This window comes from Odontesthes bonariensis, chromosome 10 (genome assembly GCF_027942865.1).
Source record: "Odontesthes bonariensis isolate fOdoBon6 chromosome 10, fOdoBon6.hap1, whole genome shotgun sequence".
In the NCBI taxonomy this organism is placed as follows: domain Eukaryota; kingdom Metazoa; phylum Chordata; class Actinopteri; order Atheriniformes; family Atherinopsidae; genus Odontesthes; species Odontesthes bonariensis.
In genome coordinates, this window is record NC_134515.1 from 29,318,959 (window position 1) to 29,328,049 (window position 9,091).

The window sequence follows — 9,091 nt, forward strand, 5'->3', positions numbered from 1 at the left end:
CTCCACGTGTATGTGTGGGTTCTCTCCGGGTACTTCGGCTTCCTCCCACTGTCCAAAAACATGCATATTAGGTTAATTGGTGTCTCTTAAATTGTCCTTAGGAGTGAATGTGAGCGTGCATTGACTGCTGGGATAGGCTCCAGCCCCCCTGTGACCCAACTGATGGATTCAGCAGGTATAGAAAATGGATGGATGGTGTTAGTGCTCTCATCCAGCATCATGAAATCACTAAATGAGGGAAAATGTTTTGGAAGAATGGTGTCCCGTCCATCTGGATGACTTCCAGAAAGTCATAAAAATGCACAGATTGTTTGAAGGTGGCTAAATGCCTTACTTAAGACACAACATTTTAGTTTTTACTTTGTCAAAACAAATAAAAAAAAATAAAAGGATTTAGATCTTTTATTACCAGAGAAAACACAAAAACTATGATAAAACATGAGTTTCCTTCTTTCGAAATACAGAAATAAGAGTTCCAAGAAATATGTGGGCTATTGTGCATGCTGCCCTTAGATACCACAGTGTGGAATTTGTTGCAAAAAGCAGAATGGCCAGATCATGAGGTGAACACATTTGGAGAAGCTGCTTTCTGTATCCATGACGTAAACATGACTAGGCCTCCTAGCGGCCCTTCCTCTTTTCTTTTTTTTTTTTACAGACACATGACAGTTTTTTATATCGCTCCTTCATTCCTCTTCGGGGCTTGAATCGCCACTGTCCTTATCGGGTTTCATTTTCCACTCTCGGATGTAAAGATGATCAGACACCACATATCAAAGATGTCTCGTATCTTATAAACAGAAATTTGATAAATAAATAAAATTATAAATTATTACCTTCTCCTCCTTCCCACATCTTTAAAGTCTGTAATTTACTGTTTGTCTGTGGCATGATTATGTTTTTGTAATTATAGTATACAACTGAGTCACTTATGTGTGACAACTTCCATGAGCATGAACTGTGAGACAATTTATTATGAGACCTTTCAGTGAAGGAACAAGTGACATCTTATCTGGTGTGTCTGCGGTCATCTAAGAATTCTCAAATTTCACTTACATTTGCAGCACAGTCACACACATGCTCTATTTGGTGGCACAACGTGGGAATGTGCCTATTCTGGGAGGAAAATCCCTCCCAGAATAGTTGTAACAAATCTAGTAGGGTCTGATACGCTGCTCGCCACCTGGATTTAACTAAGCAAATAGGTAAGAGCCTCCCATTGGATAGTTACTGCATGGATGATTATGTTTCAGCTGGGAACAAGTTATCTGAGTTATCTGAACTGATGCAGTGAGTAGCTTCTCATGACTTAAACAGCCATGTCGGAAGACACATCCTGTGGGCGGGGAAAAGATGCTAACCTTTTCAGAAGGATCAAATTATTGGCATGCATCAAGCAAAGAAAACATATAAGGAGATGAAACTACTAAAATTGGGTTAAGAACTGTCCAACTCATTATTAAAAACTGAAAGGATGATATGGGGTTGCTGCAGTTGGTCAGACCAAGGTTCAGCAATATTATAAGCCCAAAAAATGAGGTCAGCTGACTACCTAAATATACTGAATGACCAGGTTATTCCAACGGTGGATTTTTTTCCCCTCACTGATGGTACGGGCATTCTCCAAGATGACAGTGCCCGAATTCAGGCTCAAATTGTGAAAGGGTGGTTGAGGGAGCATGAGACATCATTTACCACATGGATTGGCCACCACAGAGTCCAGACCTTAACCCCATGAGCACATCTAGAGTGTGCTCATTTCAAGGGGTGTTGTTATTTCAAACGTGGATGTCGTCGATGTTGCTTTATCTGATCATTTCTGTGTTTTCTTAGACCTGTCTGTTACACCCAAACCAGCAGCTGGGTCTGCAGTTGTTCGGGGAAGACTCATAAATGACAGAACAGGGACACAGTTTATGGAAATGATAAGGTTTGAGAACACCCCGTGTTCTAATGTTGATGATCTGTTGAACTCTTACACATCAAGTCTCTTAAATGTTTTGGGTAACATTGCTCCTGTCAAGGTTAGAATGGTTAAAAGTAGGCAAAGGGCGCCATGGAGGAAAGAAGAGTCGGTCAGGGCACAGAAAAGGGAGTGCCGGAGAGCCAAACGGAAATGGCGCAAGTCAAAGCTCCAGGTTCATTATGAGACTTACAAAGAAAAGCTATATGTGTTCAACCAGACTTTGCGTAGAACAAGGGAGAGTTATTTTTCTGAAATCATCAAAAACAGCAGTAACAACTCTCGTGTCCTGTTTGCTACAGTAAACAGATTAACAAACCCTCCAGTTTCACTGCCTTTAGAACTTATTTCTACATCCAAGTGTAATGAGTTTGCAATATTCTTTAATGACAAAGTTCAAAGCATTAAAAATGCAATAATTTCCACAACACAAATAACTACTCTGCAACCACCTAGAGCTGACACATTTCACACCTGTTACTGACAAAACAGTTGAAGAGACCATCTGCAGTCTGAGTTCATCAACGTGCTGCCTCGATTCAATTCAATTCATTTTTATTTATATAGCGCCAAATACAACAAATGTCATCTCAAGGCACTTAGATAAAAAAGTACAATTCGAGCCAATTGGAATTCAATTAATTGTAATCATAATTATTCATAAAATAATCCAATTCGTTCATATAGAGCCAATTCAAAAACAATTTCCTAGCTAAGGAAACCAACAGATTGCACTGAAAACTTTTTCTTTTTCGGTCCAATCTCCCGGCCTGAGCGTGCCTGAGGCGACTGTGGAGAGAAACAACTCCCTTTCAACAGGAAGAAACCTCTGGCAGAACCAGACTCAGGAAGGGTGACCATCCGCCTCCACCAGCTGGGGTTTGAGAAGACAGAAAGGGGGGGCGGCGGGGGCGGCGGGGGCGGCGGGGGCGGCGGGGGCGGCGGGGGCGGCGGGGGCGGCGGCACTGTAACACCATTCAAAGGATATCTGTTGGAACAGGGAAACACGAGTTAATGACCACAATAATGTCACATATACATAAAGAGAGTAAAGTGAGGAAAGGTGTGACAGATGAGGTCCCCCAGCAGTCAAGGCCTATAGCAGCTTAACTATGGGATGTTTCAGGATCACCTGAGCCATCCCTAACTATAAGCTTTATAAAAAAGGAAAGTTTTAAGCCTGGTCTTAAAAGTGGAAAGGGTGTCTGCTTCCCGGACATTTACTGGCAGCTTATTCCACAAGAGAGGGGCCTGATAACTGAAGGCTCTGCCTCCCATTCTACTTTTAGAAACTCTGGGAACCTCAAGTAAACCTGCAGTTTGGGAACAAAGTGCTCTGTTAGGAAAATATCTTACAATGAGATCTTTAAGATATGATGGAGCTCGGTCATTAAGAGCTTTATATGTGAGGAGAAGAATCTTAAACTCTATTCTGAATTTAACAGGGAGCCAATGAAGAGAAGCTAAAACTGGAGAAATATGATCTCTCCTGCTAGTTCTCATCAGAACTCTGGCTGCAGCATTTTGGATCAACTGAAGGCTTTTCAGAGAATATGTGGGACAGCCCAATAATAAAGAATTACAGTCCAATCTTGAAGTAACAAATGCATGAATTAGTTTTTCTGCATCACTCTGAGACAAGATGTTCCTGATTTTAACAATATTACGAAGGTGAAAGAAGGCAGTCCTAGAAACCTGTTTTATATGCGAGTCAAATGATAAGTTCTGGTCAAAAATAACTCCAAGGTTCCTCACTGTAGAACTAGAAGCCAAGGAAATACCATCTAGAGTAATTATATAGCTAGACAATTTCTCCCTGAAGCGCTCAGGTCCAAAGCTAACGACTTCAGTTTTGTCTGAATTTAGAAGAAGACTGTTCTGAGTCATCCAGGTCTTTATGTCTTTAAGACATGCTTGTAGTCTGACCAACCTATTGGGTTCATCTGGTTTTATAGATAAGTACAACTGGGTATCATCAGCATTGCAATGGAAATTTATGCCATGCTGTCTAATAATGTTACCTAATGGAAGCATGTATAAAGTTAAAAGAATCGGTCCAAGCACAGAACCCTGAGGAACTCCATGACTTACTCTGGTGTGTGAGGAAGATTCTTCATTTACAAGAACAAACTGAAATCTATCAGATAAATATGACTTAAACCAGCCTAATGCAGTTCCTTTAATCCCAATAACATGTTCAAGTCTCTGTAATAAGATACTGTGATTGACCGTATCAAATGCAGCACTGAAATCCAACAGGACAAGCACAGACACAAGTCTGCTATCAGAGGCTAAGAGGAGATCATTGGTAACAGATTATTTCTGTGTAAATGATCACAAAGCTGAGCTGCAACTATTTTTTCAAGAACTTTAGATATAAAAGGGAGATTGGATATAGGTCTATAATGAGCTAACACTTCTGAGTCAAGAGTAGGTTTTTTAAGTAAAGGTTTAGTTACGGCAACCTTAGAAGGCTGATGTACATATCCTGTCAACAAAGACAGATTGATCAAATCCAATATGGAAGTGTCAATTTAGGGGAAAACTTCCTTGAACAGTCTGGTTGGGATTGGGTCTAAAACACAAGTTGATGGTTTAGAAGACACTATTGCTGTTGTTAGTTCAGAGATATCAACTGGGCAGAAGCAGTCTAAATATAAATCAGGTTCTAAAGACAACTCCAAAGCTGCTGTACTTGATGATACATCACTGATAATAGTGGGAAGGACTCCATCAATCTTCTCTCTAATAGAAACAATTTTATTGATGAAGAAGCTCATGAAATCATCACTGCTGAGAGTTAAAGGAATACCTGGCTCAACAGAGCTCGGACTCTTTGTCAGCCTGGCTACAGTGCTGAAAAGAAACCTGGGATTGTTCTTATTCTCTTCTATCAATGATGAATAATAAGCAGTTCTAGCTTTACGAAGGGCTTTCTTATACATTATCAAACTATCTTTCCAGACTAATTGAGACTTTTCTAAATTAGAGGAACGCCACTGATGAGTTGTCCACTAGATTCCTAAAGTCTGTGCTGAGCAGTTTGTTACCACAACTCGCTCATCTAGTCAACATCTCACTCCAGACTGGAACATTTCCAAAGGCCTTAAAAACCGCTGTCATTAAGCCTCTTCTAAAGAAGAGCAATCTTGATGCCACAGTACTGAACAACTACCGGCCCATATCAAACCTGCCATTCTTAGGCAAAGTTCTAGAAAAAGTTGTATACCAACAGCTTAGTGACTTTCTCCTGTCTAACAATGCTTTTGATACTTTCCAATCAGGCTTTAAGGCCCCACCACAGCACTGAGACAGCTCTGATCAAGGTGACAAATGACAACCGCCTGAACACAGATGCAAGTAAAGTCACAGTCTTAGTTCTGCTGGACTTGAGTGCTGCCTTTGACACAGTTGACCATGCGATCTTATTACAGAGGTTAGAAGACTGGGTGGGAATCTCTGGTTGTGCTTTAAACTGGTTCAAGTCCTATCTGGAGGACAGGAAATATTTTGTTGAAATTGGAAACTGTGTCTCAGACCAAATGGCTATGACCTGTGGGGTTCCCCAGGGGTCAATCCTGGGACCCGTATTGTTCAATCTGTACATGCTTCCACTAGGCCAGCTAATACGCAGCTATAATGTATCCTACCACAATTATGCAGATGACACTCAGATCTACGTGTCACTGACGGGAGGAGAACACGGGCCTGTAGATACATTGTGTCGCTGCATCGAACAGATCAGTGTGGGGATGCAAAACAATTTTCTCCAGCTAAACTCAGACAAAACTGAAATCATTGTCTGTGGCCCACAGAAACAAAGAGAAAGTGTTATCAGTCACCTTGAGACTCTCTCTAAAACCTAATTATCAAGTTAGAAATCTCGGGGTAATATTGGACTCAGACCTGAATTTTAACAGCCACATTAAATCAAATAACATCAGCAGCTTTTTACCATCTAAAAGACATTGCCAGAATCAAAGAAATAATGTCTAAACCAGACTTAGAGAGACTGATCCATGCGTTTGTCTCCAGCAGGTTAGACTACTGTAACGGCCTGCTCACTGGGCTCTCTAAACGGGCTGTAAGAAATACGACCATATTAGTCCAGTGCTCAGGTTTCTGCACTGGCTTCCTGTCGCTCAGAGAATAGACTTTAAAACAGCTCTGCTTGTGTACAAGTCTCTTCATGGTCAAGCGCCAAAGTACATCTCTGACATGTTAGAGCCATGTGAACCAACTCGGGCTCTGAGAACCTCAGGGAGGGGTCTCCTACTGGTGCCCAGAGTCAGGACTAAACAAGGTGAGGCTGCGTTTCAGTTTTATGCTCCTAAAATCTGGAACAGTCTTCCAGAAGATGTGAGACAGGCCTCAACTCTGACAATGTTTAAATCCAGGCTGAAAACAGTTCTATTGAGCTGTGCATATGACACCTGAAAGTATTTTATCTGCACTCTTCACTTTTAAATTAATTAATTAATGATTATTTTGAATGTTTTTTTTTATTTATTTATTTATTTACTTTTAATGATTTCATTGCCTTCTTGTGATTTTATGTAGTTGTAAAGCACTTTGAATTACGTTGTGTACGAATTGTGCTCTATAAATAAAATTGCCTTGCCTTGCCTTGCCATTGAGAATCTTTGGGGTGTGCTGGAGACACATAACTACAAGATCTTGGTGAAAAATTAATGAAACTCTGCACGGAAATAAATGTTGTGACATTGCAGAAGCTTTTCTGTGGGACGAGCAGTGCATAATGGAGCTCTTTGGATACAATCCAGATGTCCAAAGGGTCCATTGACGCACCTGGTGGAGAAACTTACTAGGTGTTTGAAAAAAGATCTTCCAGTGTCAACATGTTTCGAAGTCCTTAAGTTGCCATAAAGACATCCACATCTCCAGGGATGCCAAAAGCACACACATTTATTCAAATTAAGTTATATGTACCAGTACTTAAAGGATAAGACCGTTTTTTTGACATTGGGCCCTTGATTTCACATTATAACATGATGTTCTACTCACCCCTGCTTGTTGTTGGTCATTTGGAGCTGTTCCGAAGATATTCGAGAGGCGTCTGGCTGCTCTCTTGAGATATTCGGCCATGAAACGGTTTCCTATGGGCAAGTTTATACAGGCACAAACTATGCTGTTTATAATTTATTAATTACTCTACACTAGCACTGATAACGTGGAGGTGCGTCGCTTACTTAAAAAAATCCGGGTTACTGTAATTTTGAATTTTTGTCGTAAAGTGGGTGTTACTGACGTCCTCTTCGTGCTACTGCCACAGACAGCCCACAGACCTGCTGCCTATTTGTTCATTCGGCTAAAATTCAAAATTAGTAACCCGGATTTTTTTAAGTAAGCGACGCACCTCCACGTTATCAGTGCTAGTGTAGAGTAATTAATAAATTATAAACAGCATAGTTTGTGCCTGTATAAGCTTGCCCATAGGAAACCGTTTCATGGCCGAATATCTCAAAAGAGCAGCCAGACGCCTCTCGAATATCTTCGGAACAGCTCCAAATGACCAACAACAAGCAGGGGTGAGTAGAACATCATGTTATAATGTGAAATCAAGGGCCCAATGTCAAAAAAACGGTCTTATCCTTTAAGTAAGAGTACCATCACAACAGCGTTAAAATAGCCCATCCATACAAATAAATGGTAATTTTATTTATAATATTCACTAAAGATATTAATAGTCAACGTATTCATTCTGGTGACTCTTCACTTTGACCGTTAATAAAGAATTTGTTCAATCCAAATCTTGATGGAACAAGGTTTCCCTTGAACACTGAAGCGTCTTAGTTTTACAGTTAAACCATGTGCAAAGTTTAGAGTAAAAATAAGTCTTTGGTAAAGATTTTAACACCATGTGAACATCTGTAATGCCATTGGGTTTTATTGAAATGTTTTTGTCAGTGCACATATTGCATAAAATCTTAATCTGAAAAGTAAATAGGATTGAAAGTTCCTGTGGTAAAAAGCAAATAACTAATAAAAAAGCCTCTTGGACCTGCCCTTACATTTTGCAATGGTAAGGTGTTCTGCTTTTGGGTATCAGGGAGAAGTTTTCATTTACTCCTGCAGCTGGGGCATTGGGGCCATTTGGATGACTATTTGACCGCTACTCCTCCAACCCCAAAAGAATAAGGGACCTTACCCTAGGATGACAGGTCCAAGGGGAGGAACTGGGATTAAACCTAAATGTGCCAAAGACAGTCATAAGGTGTCTCTCTCTGCAGCTGTAAGATTTGTTTAGAAATGCAAAACCAGAAGGAATTTTTCTCACCAGTTTTAAACCAACTCAGTGTCAGTTGGTAAATTAACATTTTTTCTGTGTGTTGCACATGTTCTCTTATTTTGGGGTTCCTCTCTTGTTCTCAAATGATGCCTTCGCCTGTCTGCATGGCCTGAACTCTGCTCTGTGGCCCACTGTATGTTACAGTACCATCTCCTTATGCTGATTATTACAGTTTATTTTGGCTCAGCTAGGTGTAAAATCTGGTGATGATTAATTGAACTTTTATTACATAAAAGACATTTCACCTCTTGGACCTGTATGTCTTAGCTGAAATTGACAGCACTCATCCTCTGATTGGTGACACATGTTTGCCTCACTGCATATTGGTCTGTTTACAGGTCCTAATTGAATGTGTAAATGGTAAAATCACTGAGACGCTTTTGAGGCTTTAGAAGGAGACAGACGCTGTTTCTCAAAGGCATTCTTCATGTCTCGGGAAGGAAGGTGAAAAACATAGTCACGATTGAGTTTCACGTGGCTGCTTTGGTTTCACAGTCCTGGTGTGGTGTACTTTGGCTCACTGCTCTGCTGTCATATCTCACTGGGACACTCTAGTAAAGCAGCATCTTTAAAGGTATCAGTCATCAACACCTGTGACTTTACTGCAATGAGATTTCAACATCATATACGCTCTTATAAATGCTGATGTTTCTGACAAAATTTTTTAAACAACTGGTGTAAAACAGATCTTGCGAGGACCCATGGTTTGATAAATTAAAGTGGTCCACACTTTGCAGGTCCATTGTAAACAGTAGACTTTTAACAGGAATCAAGACACCTAAATGTTTTTAAAAAAGGATTAAGATTACAAGAATTTA